Source organism: Podarcis vaucheri (assembly GCF_965113315.1).
Source record: "Podarcis vaucheri genome assembly, chromosome: 12".
Classification (NCBI taxonomy): Eukaryota; Metazoa; Chordata; class Lepidosauria; order Squamata; family Lacertidae; genus Podarcis; species Podarcis vaucheri.
This window is the reverse complement of record NC_138750.1, coordinates 14,484,280-14,503,449: the sequence shown is the minus strand read 5'-3', so window position 1 is coordinate 14,503,449 and position 19,170 is coordinate 14,484,280. Positions and strand designations below refer to the sequence as shown.

Here is a 19,170-nt window from a genome sequence, read left to right as displayed (position 1 = left end):
GGTTGAATACCAAAATGGAGAAGGGGTTTTTGGGGGTGATATTTTAAGGAGCAGATGTTCCATTAGAAAACATAACATAACCCGGTCTCACTCTTCAAAAAGGGTAGGAATCACTCTGATGGTGTGGGGGGGGGGCAATGTGAGTATACTTCTATAAACAATCCATCTGGTTGGACCACAGTCATTGTTTCTGACATGCAAGATGACTTTTGCTTTCATGCTCTCTCTATGATTATCCTTAATCTCATATAGTACCCTATCAATATCAGTACCATGATAGTCCAAGGACGTAATTGGTCTCAGGTACGCTAGTGAAGTGCCTTTTGTAACTTTTCTATCCTTCCTTAATATGAACATTTCTTTGCAATGGCAGCCTGGTTAAGATTGATTTTCTTTTCCCTCTGTTGCTTATCTCAAGTTCATACGTTTGGCTTCTGTTATTGACTTTCATCTTGGCTCATATATCATCCCATTGAGAGCGCAGGCAAATCAATGTTTCTCACTAAACATATGCTGCTGAATTGCTTTTTACATGGAGAGCGTTTACCTGCATACAGGAACAGAAATCAGTAGGACTCATACTGACATTGTGTAACCAGCAGCTGTATTCTTAACTCCACTGAGGTCTGTGAAACTATTCCAGTGGTTGTAACTTAGCACAGACTTCACATCCTTTTCTTCTTTCTATTGAAAAAGAGAGCGTACCTTACTTTGATGAGGAAAGGAAGGCTTTTTGAGGCCAAGCGAAAAGCTCTCCTTGAATATTTAATTTTTTTCTTTCTTTTCTGTAATTTTGAAATTATTAATAATTTTTTTTTTAAAAAAGAACCTGCTAGACTTGTTTGCCCAAAAGAAAACAGGGAATGAAAAGAAACGTGCATGCACAGCATGGAAAATGAGGCCTCTCTATAAACACAACCAACTATTTTGACAGCTATTATCTCCAGAATTGTAAGAATTGTGATACCTTGCCAAATCACCACACACACAGTTAAAATAAAAAAATTCCTTCCAGTAGCACCTTAAAGACCAACTAAGTTAGTTCTTGGTATGAGCTTGGTATATATCTGTAACACACACAGTTGTCAGTTGAAGTTGGCGTGTTTCTGCTTAGTTTTCTCCTGTTTCCAACAGACTACATGCATCTGGAAAAAGTGTGTGCACGCATACAGACAACACTCATGCGCACACAAGCTGCATTCTCACATAGTGATAAGCCAAACGATGGCTTCGCTCAAACGTGTGAACGTGTTGATTCCTGTGAAGGAGACTTCAGGTGTTTTGTCCATCTCCTCCCCAGGCTGTTTAGGTCAGTGTAGCAGCTAAGCCATGGTTTAGCTTAGCATGTCACCCAAACCTTGGATTGTGGTTAAGGTATCTGCTTCCACGATCTACAGCCAAGGTTTCTCCCATGGTTATAGATTGTGGAGCAAAGACCTTAAATCAAGATCCCATGTTTGGATGACACACTAAGCCAAACTATGGTTTAGCTACCTTTCTGCACTCAGCTAAAAAGACTGGGGAGGAACAAAGCACTTGCAAACCTTTTGCTGAAAGCCAGCACTCTCACAGTTGTGGTAAACCATACTGCGACTTATCGAGGCATGTGAACCAGACTGCTATTTTATCTCCCTCCCTGAGCACAACACAGCCAAAGGGAGCTGATAAGCTGCCTGTGTGGACAAAAAACCCTCAAAAAAAACCAACTTGAATATTTGTGGAACAAAAAAAAGTGGCCATTTTTTATTGCAAAGAGGAAGAAGAAACACTTGAGTTTGTTGAAAGCACCCATGCTGGAATCTGCCAGTTGGTTAGCTTGGCTTTAGTTCAGCAGCATCCACACTGTTCAGCTGCTGCCTCGATTGCCTCTGTTCTTCCACTGAGCGCTTAACCTCTCTGCTTCTGCAGCAGATGGGCTGAAATCTCTGTAGGGAACGTGTGTGATATTTACGGCCAGATTAGCTAGAATATAAGAACAGCCCAATCCATATGAGATAATCAATGGGTACCAGCAGATGTCATAGCACCACAGTAATTAGAAATGGAAAGCTACTGACGCAACTTTAGTTATTGTGGGGAGAGGCAAATTAGAAAACCCGAAGCTTAAGGGCATTCTGTTTATCTACCAGAGACTTGACAACTGTATGTCATGCAATTGATGGGCCCTCCCTATACAAGAGTTCGCTGGTGACTCATTTTATCTGTGGTTGTAGATCTGTTTGGTTGTCAAGTAAGTACTTCTCTTCATGTCAGATAGTTTTAAGGGGGAGCAGGAAACACTCAGGGCCTGGGGCTCATGTGTGCCAGAATCTTTGACATGGAAACTCTGTCCTTACACACCAGAAGCACAGCTGTTCATAAGAACACAAGAAAAACCCTGGAAGAGCAGGTCAGTAGCTCACCCAGAGCAACAACCTGTTGTGGTTCGAGGACCCGACCCCCGCGAAGTGAAATGAAGACACAAGGACACGTGATATAAGGTTGATGGGCTAGAAAAGGCCACAACTTTATTGATTACAGCAATGAAAAGGTATTGGCTTAGGCATTGGATCGCAACAAGTGGGTTTATTCACCAGTAGGTGGAGCCTGTTGATGCTAATCCAACTATAGGCTCACCTCTGCTGTCACCGAGGGTCGTGCTATGGCCTCCCACCAAGCAGGCATCGGACAGAATACACGACCCCCAGACCCCCAGATTCCTTTAACGGAATACCCCTAAAAATTGAAGGCATAGGCGATGGCCACACCTAGCACTTCGACACACCACAACACATTATTCCAATGCCTAACGACGGAGTGACAACGAGGAATGAGGCCAGGGAGAGGCTGGCGCTGCAGCAAAAGGCTGCTGAACACGCCCCCTCCGCGGCACCTGGTTGGGTGGCTACCGGGGGGGCGTGAGCGCCAGCCAGGTGAGCTGGAGGCAGGGGGCCACGCCCCCTGCTGGGTGGTGCTCGGGCTCCCGACCACAACCACTCCCCTCTCTTTCAGGGAGGAGAGTCTTTCTCACAGTGACCAGACTGGTGGAAACCAGCCACTAGAGAGTGTGAGTGCAACTGGACAGAGTGCCTCCAGCTGTGAAAGTAGAACAAAGCCATAGCCTTTGTGGAAAATGGAGATGAGAGAGCTCACTGCACATAGTTTGGCGCTCTCTCCCACAACCAGCTTGGAGCTGCAGAGGAAGATACTGTTTTTTCACCAGTGCAGAAGTGATTAAGGTCCTAAGTCCCCATACCATGGAGCCTGCGCTTAAAGCAAACTTTGCCGAAGACCTACTTGCAGCGAGCCAGCCAATCTGACAGCCAATCAAAATATGTCATGGAAATACCATCCAGCAACCCATGACATTGGTAGCGCTAGGAAGCGGGTAGCGCTGTGGTCTAAACCACTGAGCCTCTTGGGCTTACTGATCAGAAGGTTGGCGGTTCGAATCTGCACAATGGAGTGAGCTCCCGTTGCTCTGTCCCAGCTCCTGCCAACCTAGCAGTTCGAAAGCACACCAGTGCAAGTAGATAAATAGGTACTGCTGCAGCAGGAAGGTAAATGGTGTTTTCGTGCGCTCTGGTTTCCGTCACAGTGTCCTGTTGCACCAGAAGCAGTTTAGTCCTGCTGGCCACATGACCTGAAAAGCTGTCTGCGGACAAATGCCGGCTCCTTTGACCTGAAAGCAAGAAGAGCGCTGCAACCCCATAGTCGCCTTTGACTGGTCTTAACTATCCAGGGGTCCTTTGCCTTTACCTTTTACCTGTCTGGAAAGGCTAGTGGAGCAGCCCAAAGAGTTATCATATAGTAGAGGTCAGAATGAACCAAACTCCACTGTTACTGAGCTAAATGGCAGCATGACTTCCAGTTAGGCAGTAGCATTAACAGATCTTTTCTGGCCCAGAACAATTTGATTTTGGGTGCGGGAAACACTCTGGGTTTTTTCCCTTAGTGATTTGGAAATCTCTCTTGATGTTCACCTCTGGCAGTCAAAAGATCCCTGCCACTCCACTCTGTTTCTCTTGAAACATCTGGTCCTTGTGAATCTCAATTCAATTCAAAAAAGTCTGAGCAACGCACTACTTGGACCCACAGCAGTCAGTGCCAGGAGGCACCCCAAAGAAAAAAGGCAATTTTGAATACCATTTGTAAGTAGACTATTTGTATTAACTTGGCATTCCCCAGCAGAATACTTTTTGGATGGCACAGTTCCTTTCAAGGCTGTTTCACTGATTTTCTGTCCCCATCTCTTTGAATATAGAACTGCCAAATGGTAAAAGGTGAAGAGGCCATTCATTCTTCCCTGCCTCTGCCTGTTTTGCCTTCCACCCACCACTTAAAAAAAATACAATTAATTCCTCAGTGTTTTCAAACAAGCCCAGCAGAGGTGCATTGTGAACCAGTGCCTGCAAAGTGAATTTATCCTGTGGGTGATTTACGCAGTGGTGGGCAAGCTGTCACTCTCAGCCTCATTTCATGGGTGGAGCTGTGGGCCTTGGAAGGAGAAAAGGAAGGGGGAAATGGGAGGGGGGAGCCAAAATGGATGGAGCAATGGAAGGGAGAACGTGGGAGCCCTCTCCAAGCAGCCAGCTCAGACCTCTGCAATAGTGACTGGTCCTTCCTTTGGGAAAGAGGGAGGAAGGGAAGGAGGGAAGGGGAAGACAGTAAGTAAAGATGGATGAATCTGTCCATTTTGGTTCCTCCCAACCTGTCATGCTTCCAATTTTAAATTCAGTCCTCCACAGTTCTGCAGCAATTTGCCCTTTTTTTGTAAAAACAAATGAACAAACCATACACAAAATCCTTATGGAAATCCATTTGCATTGTTGTGCCAATTTCTCCCAATAAACACATTTTTATCCAGAAAATATCTAGTATTTAGTGCTTAGTCACAATTAAGAAATAAGATAAAGGCTTTTTTCAAAGGTGTATCAGTTGTTGCTGAAGTAACGCAGCACTAGGAAGCATAAACATATGTTAAAGTAGAATGAAGGAAGAGACACCAGGTGATCTTTCTTGCTTTCTTGCTTTCTTTTTAATTTGGGAAAGGCTCAACATTTTGAGCGGTGAAAACTTAGAAGGAACGCTGCTTTAAAAATGTCAATACAATTACGCTGGATACCATGGAAGAGTAAAGTGACAAGCTAGACAGGGGCTGTCAAATGCTGCCCCTATAAGCAAAAGGAAGAAAATAGGAGTTGGGTGGTTGTTGTTTTTTCATTTATGGTTGGAATGCTAGACAGTAAGGAAATATTAGTGAATGGCTACAAAAAGGTAAAGGGGTAAATGGACCCCTGGCCATTAGGTCCAGTCATGACTGACTCTGGGGTTGCAGTGCTCATCTCACTTTATTGGCCGAGGGAGCTGGCGAACAGCTTCCGGGTCATGTGCCCAGCATGACTAAGCCGCTTCTGGCGAACCAGAGCAGCACATGGAAACGCCTTTTACCTTCCTGCCAGAGTGGTACCTATTTATCTACTTGCACTTTGATGTGCTTTTGAACTGCTAGGTTGGCAGGAGCAGGGACCGAGCAACGGGAGCTCACCCCGTTGTGGGGATTTGAACCGCCGACCTTCTGATTGGCAAGTCCTAGGCTCTGTGGTTTAACCCACAGCACCACCCGCGTCCCATGTGAATGGCTATAATTATAGTCACTTTTTTAAACTGATAAATTTAGTTGTTAACCTACTATTGTGCCTTTTTAATTCTACTAAAGGTTACTGGATCACTAGGAAAATTCAGGTGCAGACGGTACAATTTGTTTTGAAAGAAATCTTTATGCTAAATATTGGAAGATAGATTCTAAACCAGGCAACATAAAAGTAGGTGGCAAGTGGTAGGAACAAGCTAAGAAACACTGAGTAGATGTGAAGAAAACACATGGCATATAAAGAAATAGGATAACTTTTAGTTGACTCATATTCAGAGTAAACCAACTGAAATAAATGGACTTAAGGAATTCACATTTAATTTAGATGCTCTTCTCTGACTTGATTGGCTATCACCCTTTTTAAGCAAATGGAATCCAGTAGTCCAATTTGCACAGATATTTAAATATTTTAGATGTTTAAGATCTTTAGGGTACTTTAATAATACTTCTTATTCTTATTTTATTTATATGCAACCCATCTGTCTGGGTTGCCCCAGCCACTCTGGGGTGGAATCTACACACATTTAAAAAACCACTCTGTAAAAGCATTTTAAAAAATACATTGAATTTTCCACAAGGCTCACCACTGCCATCTAGTATCACATTGTATATTGCACTTAAAACACACTTAAACCGTTTTATTGGTACAGTAGCTATATAGCTGAGTCCTGGGTGACTCCAAACAAAATATTAAAAGCACAATGAAACATGTACAAAAACTATTAAAGATACTTAGGATGTTTAAACAAGAAGTTTTAATAAGATAGGTTTATATGCAGTCCTTTTTTTCTTAAAAAAAGTTTAGAGGTACTCTCATTTTGACTCAAGAAAATCACCATTTTATAGTTCAAATTTGGAAAAATAAATACAGTAAATGGACAAAAGTACAAAGATTCACAAAATGTTTAGGGGTATGAGTACCCCTGCGTACCCCAGAAAAAATGTATGTTTATATGTTTATATGTATGGCTATTTTTGTAAATTGATTAGCTCCCTCCTTTTCTGGTTAAAATAATGAACAGCTCCCCCGCCCCCCCCCCCAAAGAGAGAGAAATAACATTGATAGGCTAGAGACTGTCGCCATATACAGCAAAGGACCTTTTCATAAGGATTATTGATCATCCTAGACAGCAGAAAGCAGGGGTGGCGCATCCTATTTTGCTTCCTGAGGCAAAACAGGAAAGTGTTGTCCCACCACCACTGCCCTGCAGCCGAAGACTCCCTTACTTGGGTTGTGCAGCAGCACCCATGAAGCAATGAGGATAGGTTCTGTCAAGATCTCATGGCACATATGAGATCCCACAAGATTTTGGCGACAGCTATGCAGAGATGAAATCTGTGGTCTGTAATGATCCAAAATATTTAAACATGCACTGTACACAGTGTCGGATTTACGTATAAGCTAAACAAGCTATAGCTTAGGGCCCCACTCTCTTGGGGGCCCCCCAAAAAAATAAAGGGGGAGAAAACTGGGTGTACATTTCCACAATATAAGATAAATAAAATAAAATAAAATAAAATAAAATAAAAAAATAAAACCTACATACAGCAACAGTGTTTTGTTTTGTTTTGTGTAGGCTCCTATGATGTAAGTAAAATACATATTTTGTTATGTACAAATGGCTTTAGATACCTATTAGGTCCATAAATTACCACATAGCATATATTCAACACAAAAAACATCAACAATTTGTTGTAGACAAAGGACATCTGGACATATAAAGGGTCTCATTCAGTAGCTTAGGGCCTCATCAAACCTAAGTCCAGCCCTGACTGTACGCCAGAAGCTGTTAAGGGCTAATGACACACACATACACACACACAAATATATATAGTAATATACAGTGGTACCTTGGGTTACATACGACGCTTCAGGTTACGGACTCCGCTAACCCAGAAATAGTACCTTGGGTTAAGAACTTTGCTTCAGGATGAGGGCAGAAATCGTGCTCTGGCAGCGCGGTGGCAGCTGGAGGCCCCATTAGCTAAAGTAGTGTTTCAGGTTAAGAACAATTTCAGGTGAAGAACGGAACTCTGGAATGAATTAAGTTCTTAACCCGAGGTACCACTGTATATATAAAAAGGCAAAGGACCCCTGACAGTTAAGTCCAGTCGCGAACGACTCTGGGGTTGCGGCGCTCATCTCGCATTACTGGCCAAGGGAGCCAACATTTGTCTGCAGACAGTTTTTCTGGGTCATGTGGCCAGCATGACTAAGCCGCTTCTGGCGAAACCAGAGCAGCGCTTGGAAATGCTGTTTACCTTCCCACCGGAGCGGTACCCATTTATCTACTTGCACTTTGACGTGCTTTCGAACTGCTAGGTTGGCAGGAGCTGGGACCGAGCAACGGGAGCTCACCCCGTCGCAGGGATTCGAACCACCGACCTTCCAATCGGCAAGCCCTAGGCTAAGTGGTTTAGACCACCCACGTCCCTTAATACACACACACACATCTAGGCTTCAACATACAGAGGTGGGAGCAAGTTATTGAAAGATTAATATCATCCCAATCTGATGTGACTCTTGCAGAGGTTGCTGTAAAACAGAGCTGGCCTTGCCATCTTGTGGCTGAAGCAAGATCTGGCATTCATAAGGCAGTAGGAGCCGACTGTTTCTACTTACTCCCGAGAAACAGGAATGAAAAAAGCAATTTGCTGTTACACATGGCAGAACCTTAAGCCACGATGAGTGAAACAAAAGAACTTCTCAGATCATAAATATATGATAAGCTTTGTATTCAAAGGCACCAGCTGACGAAACACAAAGGATAGCCTTTTGGAATGTTGTTGCAGAAATGGAATGAGAAATGGAATGGGAAGCGTTGCAGTAAAATAGGCGATAGTCCCAAGTTTGTGCCTGGAGCAGGTAAAACAGGAGGAGGAAAGACAGGGGCTAGGGTAAGAATTTACGTAAATGCAGTTACATTTACTGATGTCTTTATTACACTTACACCCCCCAACTTTCCACCACGTAGGTCAAAGCAATCAAAATGCCCACCCTCCATTTTATCCTTACAACAGCCCTGTGAGATAAATCAGGCCAAGAGGTAGTGAGTTTCATGGTTGCGTGGCGATTTCAGCCTAGGTCTCCTCAATCCTAGCCCAACACTGTAACCTCTACATGCCTCTGGCTCATATTTAGGCTCAGTTTTTGGATGAGGGCTGACCTGAGCCAGTTCACATAGAGTGGAAGCCCCCAGGCCCCTGCGATCACCTTGGAAGCCAGCATTAGCACAACCAGGTGTCTTCATCTGCCCCAGCTGCAGTAAAACATGTCTCTCCACCTTCAGTCCCTGCAGCTACAGCAGGCTCTGTAATTCTCTGCAAAGCGCATTCCTCCCATTGTCTTCCAAGACAGAAGGATGCCAACCAAGTCCCAAATGGGTTCAGCTCGGCTTCTGTTCTGGCAAGGGTTTTTTTGTTTTGAGCAGGAACTCAGGGGAACTGAGTTTCCTTACCTTTAAAAAATTGAATTATTAATTATTTATTATTATTATTATTATTATTATTATTATTATTATTATTATTTTGTCTGGGGAGGACTGGAATGGTCATACACCCAATTCCTGCCAAAAATTCACCTATATCAGTAATCAATAAAGTTGTGGCCATTTCTAATCAGATACAGTGGTGCCTCGCAAGACGGAAAACTCGCTAGACGAAAGAGTAGAGTTTTCCATTTTGGAGGTGCTTTGCAAAACGAATCTCCTATGGGCTTGCTTCGCAAGACAAAAATGTCTTGCGAGTTCCTGCGGGTTTTTTCCCCTTCCCCCCCTTTTTCTAAGCTGCTTCTCAGCTGATCCGATAAGCCGATAAGCCGCTAAAATCGCTAATAGCGCTAATCCGCTAATCCGTCAATGGGCTTGCTTCGCATGATTAAAAAACCGCTAGACGAAGAGAATCACAGAACGGATTCTTTTCGTCTTGCGAGGCACCACTGTTGTTGTCTGCTTGAGTTTATTAATCACATCTTATATTTAGCCTCTCTCTCTCTCTCTCTCTCTGTGTGTGTGTGCGTGTGTGTGTGTGTGTTTGTGTGTGTCACTGTGACTGGGCCCACAATACGCAAACTAACTAACTCCGTGGTGAGTTTCCCCTTTTTTCCAGAAAAAAAACTGTGTTCTAGTACGGTTTTGGATTACCGTATTAAGGATCTGCCTAACTACCCACTATCAAAGTCAATGTCCTTGGCTTTTTCTTGGTGGGGTGGAAGAAACCCAGCTTAAGGGTCGCTTTCAGTGCAGTTAAAAACATATGGATGCTGTTTGGAGAATCTGCAAACCTCTTCAAATAGATAAGGACCGCCCTCTAGTGGCACTTAAGAACTGAGCTGCGTGCACAAAATACTTTCTGACAAAGAAGGCTGTTACTCAAAGTAAGTAGCCTTGCATAAACCATTTCCTCAAATATATTCACCATATGAAGGCCAAAAACATAGATAAACACAGTACCATACCCTGAAAGCAAGCGCTACAGAAAAATGCCAGTTGCCATTTAAATTTTAAATCTGCTTAGGAAACAGTGGCCTCTACTGGAAAAACAATGTAAGTAGCAGTAGCCTGGGATCTGCAAAACCTCTGCAAAAGGCATGTCAACATCAAACATCAGGAGGCAAAGCAGAGAGACACAACTTGTGGAAGTTATTGTTATTATTATTAAATGTATTTAATAAAAGAGGGAGCCTAGAGGGAAGAGGTTAGGGACCCCTGAGAAGGAGGACAGCTGCCCTTCACCCAGCTGGTGACCAGATCTTCTCGCTGGGAAGAGGAGGGAAGGGGATGGGCAGGACACTCCCAGAATGCCTTGCAGCCCTGCCAGACCTTGGAGGCTCCATCGTGGGAGACACCCCATGCTGCAGCAACACCAGCAACTCACCAGAAGCCATGGTCCTCCCTCGACTCTTGCTCCTGAGGGTCATCAGAAGGGAGACGGAATCAGCTTGGATCAGTGGCCTAAAAACGAGGGACAGAGACATTCGGGGGGGGGGGAGCTAACCCTTCACCACCCCAAGCCCAGGGGGGACCTCTTATGGTATATGCATGCTTTTAACCACTTTATTTCATTCCAACTTTGTAGATTAAGTTTTAAAAGTTGTTCCTATAAGCCAGTTGAAGCTTTGCCGAATAGAAGGCATCAGCCCTTATAATATGGAACAGTTCAAGGCTTAATGACAGCAGAGCAACCAGGACAGGACCAGGGCATCCGCATGTGTTTGTGCTGTGTGCGCATGCACAGTGTAGGGCATAGCTGTCAACTTACAGATTTGAAAATAAGGGACCAGCAGCCTCAAAAATAAGGGATCAGCAGCCAAAATAAGGGATTTTAGACAACCAGCTCCCTTCCTTTCCTCCATAACAGTCACTCGAAGGAGCCTCCAAAACAAATCCAAAATCCCTCCCCAAGAGATCGCCGCCCGCCATTGTACTCAACCAGCTCCTTTCCTTTACCCCCACCATGTGCCCCCGCTCCAGACAGACCTTTTCCCCGGCAAGGGTGAGTGGGCCGTCAATGACGTACTGTATTTTTCGCCCTATAGGACGCACTTTTTCCCCTCCAAAAATGAAGGGGAAATCTGGGTGCATCCTATGGGGCGAATGCAGGCTTTTGCTGAAGATTGGAGAGCGAGAGGGGTCAGTGCGCACCGACCCCTCTCGCTCTCCAGGCTTCAGGAACACATCCTCAGCCTAGGCAGCCCTACGGGAGGTCTGGCAGGGATGTCTAGGCTGCGAATAGCAGCCTGCCGCCCGGCGGGCGGGGCGCCCTGAAGCAGAGCGCCCCCAGCGCCAGGCAGACATCCGCAGCGTGGGGAGCCTTGCAGGAGTTCCCGGCAAGGCTCCCCACGCTGCGGATAGCAGCCTGCCGCCCCGCAGGGGGGGGCGCCCTGATGCAGAGCGCCCCTCGCGCGGGGCAGACATCAGCCAGCCCCACAAGCTCGGGGGACAGCAGGGAGGCGCAGCGCCGCCATCCCGCTGTTCCTCGACCTGGTTCTGTTTCCCCGACCTGCTTTTGGGGGGGAAATAAAGGGAATTCCCCCCCTTTATTTCCCCCCAAAAAAACTAGGTGCGTCCTATGGGACGGAGCGTCCTATGGGACGAAAAATACGGCATCCATCTGATTCTGAGCACAGGTATGTTCAACTTCTGAGCCCCTCCGAGCCAAAGGCAGAAAGCCCAGCCAACAGCCAAACAAAGCCTCAAGCGGTGGTGGTTCCCACAGCGCAGCAACCTGGCAAAGGGGATGCAGCAAGGAAAACCACCGTCACCTCTCCGCTGGGAAGCGCTGAGCAAAGGCGAGTCCTCAGGCAATGTGGCCCATTTGATCGGCACAAGGCATGCAAGCTCCACCCCCCAGTCGTTCTTAGACTCCTTATTGGGTGAGCAACACAGCCAAGCAACACAGTTGGAGCCTCCCTCCTCCCTGGCCGGCAGGGAGGGAGGGAGAGGAGCTGCTTCCTTTGAAACCCGGGAAATTTAAGGGACATCATCAATAAGGGACAGCAGCAGGAAACAGCGCTGGGATAAGGGAGTTTCCCACCAAATAAGGGACGGTTGACAGCTATGACAGTGTAGGGGTGCTACTTGCTGAAGGTACAACTGAAATATGAAGGGGAGAGGGGAACGATGGGGCTTAAAAGGGAGACCCCTGCCTTCTTTCAGAAGCATTACAACTGCAGCCGCCAACTCTTCGTCTTCAGGAACACTATGAGATCTTTCAGAAGCAGGGCGTTCAGGCCTAACACACACAGACAGACAGACAGAGAGGGATTGTTGCTCACCCGCTCCACTTATCCTGAGGAGAACATCTAGGTGCCAGGCTGGAGAACCAGGCCAAAGGCCCAGCAAGTCAGAGAGACAAAGGCAGCTGGACCAAATCAGGCCCTTGAGCCCATCTAGACCAAAATGGCTCTCCAAGGTCCCAGGCAGGGAGTCTTCCCCTGAGCCCTACCCAGAGATGCCGTTGAGGCTGGGACCTTCTGTATGCCAAACAGGTGTTCTGCCATGCTACAAAGGCCCTTCTTCCACCCAAACAGGGTCTCTCTCGGAGAGTTGTGATCTGTGGCTTGTTGCATGAGAGCTCTAGCTACCCATGAAAGTTGGATGCTTCGACAGCTAAGGTTCTACTATGTTTTAGGGATTGCATTCTAAAACTGCTTGGTTCTCTTCATCTTTTCGAAAGGTGCCCGGCCACCTTTGTTTGGTCTGTCTAGCTCAGCCCTGTCTCCTCTCGCTAGACCACCACATTCATCCCAGATGTACAATTTCACCAATTTTGCCATCAAAGGAACTAGAAAAAGGCACCGAAGAAGTGTTGGCTCCCACTGACTGTCGACTGAGGCCAGACATCAGACACATGGAGAATGGAGAAATTGATCTGGCTAGCAAAGAGAAAGAGAGACTAGAAGAGCAGCAGAGAGCTGCTTGTAAGGAATGTGCAAAAGACGAAGCCAAATGGAGAACAAGATGGTTTTATCAGGGCACCAATCCATACCTTGGGACTCCTGACTGGTTATACTCAGGAGGGTACTTTGACAGAAACTTCTTTGACTGTCCAGATATATGCTGAAATCTTGAATGCAGTTGCTCCTTTGCCCAGGTTTGGCAGACTTTACTCCAGTGACTCTGGCACCACCATGACCAGAAACCATCCTTTTTCTAAAGCTAAATTTTAATGAAAATTATCAGTCATCGGTGAAGGAATTGTCACAGTTTTGATTACCAAACTGTCTCCTCTCGCTGGCAGAGCAGTGGCTCTCCAGGGCTTTTAGACTCCAGAGTCTTTCTGCCACAAAGCCACAACCCCTCCCCTTTTTGATTCCTGTCTTAATAGAAAGGGGGGTGTCTAAGTGGCAAAGCCAACTGCAGAGGACGAACGCATGCCTCTCCACTCTGAGAGGCCTGTGCCACGTATGTGTGTGTGTCTTGGCAGAAGAGGTTGTTTCTTTCACATGCCCACAGTTTTCTTCTCACAGAGGGGAAGAGCAGGACAAGGCCAGTGTTATGTACTGAGTTGAATAGGATCCAAATTGCAGCAGTCTGATTGGTCCTAGAACAATAGGATTCAGAATGCAGCACTCTGATTGGTCCGCAGGAGCCACCCAATCCAACTCCAGGTGGAAGTGAAGCCGCAACCTGATTGGCCTACAGGAGAATCCCAGAATTAGCCAATCATGTGGCACCCATTGTGTAAATAATGTATATAAAGCAGACATTTTGGGGGAACTTCCATTCCTCACCACTATGAGCTGAATAAAGAGCATGAAATCCACACTCGACTCCAAGTATATTTCAGGGATTGGAGGGGAGGGCAAGGGGAGGCCCTACCTGGAAATGCCTGGCCAGTGGGTGACCGTTCTTCCACAGAGACCTGGCATCCAGGCACTTTTGGTAGGCAGCCAGCTGCTGCTGGTACTCTGCCTGCCTCACTCCTTCAAGGAACTCCTTACACTCCTTGCATGCCAGGCAAAGGCACTGGAGCTCACAAATTGACTCTGAGCAAGGAAGGTGCAGAGAGAGAGAGAGAGGCATAGAGGCTGCCTGCAAAGTTGGTTTCATTTTATTAGCTTGAAACCCAACGCAGATCCCAGCACAAACTAGGAACAAGGCTGCATTGAAAAGCAAACAAAATTATTTGAATTTGTTGAATTAGCAAAAATGACACAAAAAATCAGAAACCAAAATAATACAAAGTTTATTAGTGACTGGAACAAATTTATGATATACATTGAAGGGAATTATAGAAACTTAAAAACTATAGCAGGTTTGACATAGATCTTACGATGTGTAAACCATGAACAATTATCGGCTGCAGGAGAAAGAAATTACTTATACTAAGAAGCCTGAATTCGGGAGGGATGGAGGTCAATAGGTGTGTAGAGGAATGATTTAAGCATTTAAAGACATAAAGACTCAAGTGTGAAGACTAAGAAATGTAATGGAAATTGATGTTATGTTTATATCTTTTTTGTAATTGTTGATTTGTTTTCTTTTTGGTTACCTAAGTGAAATGCTGATAGGAAAGTGAGCTGCTGAACCACACCTATGCCCTGCAGACACAGCCCCACAGGGCACTAATTCAAGCAGACGGGGTTGTATAAACACAGGACATCATCTCTCCCCCCACCATCACCCTCTTGGGCGCTGGCTTTCCCCAGTAAGGCAGGCTCAGTGCAGCTCACAACCTCCCAAAGTTAGGAAGCATATCAACATGGAATCATGGAGAGACCCAGCTCTCCTGGGACACCTTCCCCACCACACAAATATATGGAGAAGGAGGAAGAGGGTGCTGGGTGATATTATTCAGCAGCAGAGGGTAACTGGCCAGGTGCTGAATCTTGCAGTCCAGGAAATTGGTCAGCCGGTGGTGGTGGCATTCAGAGCCAGCATACAACAAAATGGATGAGACTTACCGTATTTTTCGCCCTATAGGACGCACCGGCCCATAGGACTCACCTAGATTTTTTTGGAGGGGGGGGGGAAATAAAGGGAAAAAAATTATTTCCCCCCCCCTAGGCACGGGGCTGGGGAAGCTCGGGCTTTGGCAGCTTTGGCATCACTCTGGGAGCTTGCAGGGCTGGAGGAGGGGAAAGCCCTCCGCCAGCCTTCTCCCGCTGTCCCCCGAGTTTGCGGGGCTGGCGACGGGGCTCTCCTGAAGCCTGGAGAGCAAGAGGGGTTGGTGCGCACCGACCCCTCTCGCTCTCCAGGCTTCAGCGAAAGCCTGAATTCGCCCCATAAGACGCACCCACATTTCCCCTTCATTTTTGGAGGGGGAAAAGTGCGTCCTATAGGGCGAAAAATACGGTAACTGAGAGCTGAATCGAACCAGAACTGAACTGAACCAAAATGGCTGCATGACTCTGCTTTTATACAGTCACACTCATCTGCTGAATAACTTACAACAGGAACAGGAAGTTACACACACACACACACACACACACACACACACACACCGGCTCTGTCCACTCTAGGAAGTAAAGCATGTTGTAACTGACTGCACTGATGTAACACATCCTACTACAACAACCCTGTGAGGTTAGACTTAGAGGCACAACTGACTGCCACTTCCATCCTCCCCTGCCCAAGGCAGTGGATACCTCTGAATAATCCCCATTCCTGGGGGTCATTGTGCTTGCGCTCCTGCCCTGCTGCTTGTGGGCCCCCCTGAAAACAGGCTGCAAGACTGGCTGGGTCCCTTGGGGCTGATCCTGCTGCAGAGCTCTTTGGGTGCTGTGCTTTCTCCCTCTGCTCCTGACCTGCCCAGGAAGAAGCGGAGGCCTGGGCCAGCCACAGAATGGGGACCGGTCTGGAGAGGAAGCAGACTTACTGTGAATCTTGAGCAATTCTTGTAGGTTGGGGAAAATGAGGGCCAGCTCCTCCTGTTAAAGGCGTTTCTATTTATACATCCATTGGCAAAATAGGACCACCAGACTATGCAGCGAGTGTAGGTGGGAGGCCTCTGTCATAAACAGCTCTGTGCAAAGAGGGCAGAAGAAGAAGAACATCAGGTTGAGGCTGAATCCTAGCAGGGTCTGGCAGTGGCGTAGCATGGGTTGTCAGCACCCGGGGCAATGCAAGTAATTTGCGCCCCCTAACCCGTGGATTTGCGCCCCCTAACCCTAACCCCCAGATGTTACGCCACTGGGGTCTGGAAAAGAGGCAGCTGAAGTGGGTTGTTCTTTCAAAAAAGACTTGGGCTCTGCCTTACAAGGAGAGATGGATCCTGCTCTCCTCCTGAACTGGGAGCAAAGCCCAGAGTGGCCACTGGTGGGGCACCAAGGAGCTGCCTTGTCCAGTCAGACCATTGGTCCACCTGGCCCAAAGTGACCTCCACGGCAGGTGGCTCTCCAGTGCCTCAAGCAGGGCTCTCTCCTTCTCAGGCCTTCCTGGAGATGCTATCACACTTGGGGTTCATGCAGGCAAGGCAAGTGCTCCACTGCTGAGCTATGGCCACTCGCCAGCCTAGACACCAGGAACCACCCAATGGCTCTGCTGGTTTTAAGGTGGCGAGACTGGTGTGGCCACACTGGGTGCCACACTGCAGGGGGTGCCAAGACGATGCTTTGAAACAGAGCACAAGAGGCGGCAGTGGGCTTGGCGGGGGGGGGGGGGAGTTGCACAGGGTGGCACTGGAATTTGAGAGCCCCAAGTCCACCACTGCCATTCTGGGTCTTGTTTGGAGAAAAATTCTCTCCTGGCCATTTTCGAGAACTCAAAAAGTTCCAGGCTACCCTTGGGAGAGAGAAGGAAAGAGATTATGGCTCTTCTGTGGAAGAAGGGAGAAGCAGGGGTCTCAAGTCTGTGCTATAGGTCTCCAGCCCTTGACCTTTGGGCTCTCTTGGGGTTCAGAGAGCCAGTGTGGTGTAGTGGTTAGGAGCGGTAGTCTCGTAATCTGGTGAATCGTGTTCGTGTCCCCGCTCCTCCACATGCAGCTGCTGGGTGACCTTGGGCCAGTCACACTTCTCTGAAGTCTCTCAGCCCCACTCACCTCACAGAGTGTTTGTTGTGGGGGAGGAAGGGAAAGGAGAATGCGGGATATCAAATCCAAACTCTTCTTCTTCTTCAGCATTTTAACAGGGGAAGAAAGAAGACATGTATTTCCCCGTTACATCACTGATAGCTGAACACTTTCAGTTTGGGCGAGGGGGGGGGAGGTTATTTATGTATGCTGCTACTGCGGCCTGTGTTTCGTTAGCCCAAAAATGGACGAGTGAGGTCCCTACTAAAAGTGATGGAATATGTTCAGCTTGCAGACTTAACATAGAGAAAAAGAAAACAAGAAGAACGTATGTTTAAAAAAGATTGGAAAATATTTATTGAATACTGTATATGGGTGAAAATTGTGTACATTTCAAAACGTTGGCAACATTAAGATAAATTCAAGAGTGTAAATCAGTTTTCATGGATGTAACAATGGAATACTGAATGGTTTAGTTTAAGCAAAATATGCAGGGATTTATGGTATGTCAAATATTTGATTATTTGATTGTTGTTAGCCGCCCTGAGCCCGGCTTCGGCTGGGGAGGGCGGGATATAAATAAAATTTATTATTATTATTATTAAATGAACCATGGAAAGAGAAGGGAAGTCATTGATATTTTAAGGTTGTTTAAATGAATATTCTAAAATGTAAAACAGAAAAACTTAATAAAAAATTATACAAAAAAAAATGGGGGGAGGGAGAAAGGTCAAATAAGCAAGGAGCATCTTTAAAAACTAGGCATGTGGAGGGGGCATGAATCTTCATGATGTCTCCCCCCTTTCCCATGATTTTACCTTCTGCGAAACCAGCAGCACATTATGCATCAGGTCTGAAAATATCCAGAACAGAAGTGATCTGATCTTCAACCAACTGGGCTTCAACTGGATCCTTTCAAACAATTCACCTGGCCTCCTAGGAAACAAAACATTCTGCAGGATTCCGCAGCCGGTTGTGAGGTCACAGCCTGGCCAAGGACTGGAGCCAATGGGCTCTGGGCTCCAGGAACGCTCTCTCCGCCATGCCCATGTCACCTGGGCAGCTGCCAAGCGTCTGGCCCAGCCCTGCATTGACCCCCAAAGCAGAAGGCTCAGGCAGCTGGAACCCTTAGAGTTCCCCCCAATCTTCCCAACCTTGCACCCCTCTGGAGAATCGAAGGAAATAAGGCAGGCCGTGACTGTGATCCAGTTTCTGGCACCTCCTTAAAACTCACCTGTTTGCCCAGGTGTGGCTGGATAGTGGGCCATCATTTGGTCACGGTGTAGTCTAGGTTCCAGGGAGGTGAATGTTCTTTTTTTAAAAAATGAGACGGGGGCTTCATTGTATTAGAATCATAGAGTTGGAAGAGACCACAAGGGCCATCGAGTCCAACCCCCTGCCAAGCAGGAAACACCATCAGAGCACTCCTGACATATGGTTGTCAAGCCTCTGCTTAAAGACCTCCAAAGGAGGAGACTCCACCACACTCCTTGGCAGCAAATTCCACTGTCAAACAGCTCTTACTGTCAGGAAGTTCTTCCTAATGTTTAGGTGGAATCTTCTTTCTTGTAGTTTGGATCCATTGCTCCGTGTCCGCTTCTCCGGAGCAGCAGAAAACAACCTTTCTCCCTTCTCTATGTGACATCCTTTTATATATTTGAACATGGCTATCATATCACCCTTTAACCTCCTCCAGGCTAAACATGCCCAGCTCCCTTAGCCGTTCCTCATAAGGCATCGTTTCCAGGCCTTTGACCATTTTGGTTGCCCTCCTCTGGACATGTTCCAGTTTGTCAGTGTCCTTCTTGAACTGTGGTGCCCAGAACTGGACACAGTACTCCAGGTGAGGTCTGACCAGAGCAGAATACAGTGGCACTATTACTTCCCTTGATCTAGATGCTATACTCCTATTGATGCAGCCCAGAATTGCATTGGCTTTTTTAGCTGCCGCGTCACACTGTTGGCTCATGTCAAGTTTGTGGTCAACCAAGACTCCTATTATGGAACCACCTTCTCTCTCTGGGTGTTCACTCACATTTGCCGCCTCTAGGCATCTTTTTAAAAACATGTTTGTGCACCTAGAGGCC

At 46.7% G+C, this 19,170-nt stretch overlaps 1 long non-coding RNA gene across 1 annotated transcript; it reads right to left on the bottom strand.

The window, feature by feature from the left end:
* Nucleotides 1-1,711: 1,711 nt before the first annotated feature.
* Nucleotides 1,712-17,985, bottom strand: LOC309515373. Its single transcript, XR_014212431.1, has 4 exons — nt 17,902-17,985; nt 15,953-16,099; nt 10,508-10,584; nt 1,712-1,962 (listed from the first exon to the last, which is right to left on the bottom strand). It is a non-coding gene; the product is annotated as an uncharacterized lncRNA (long non-coding RNA).
* Between the last annotated feature and the right edge of the window lie 1,185 nt (nt 17,986-19,170).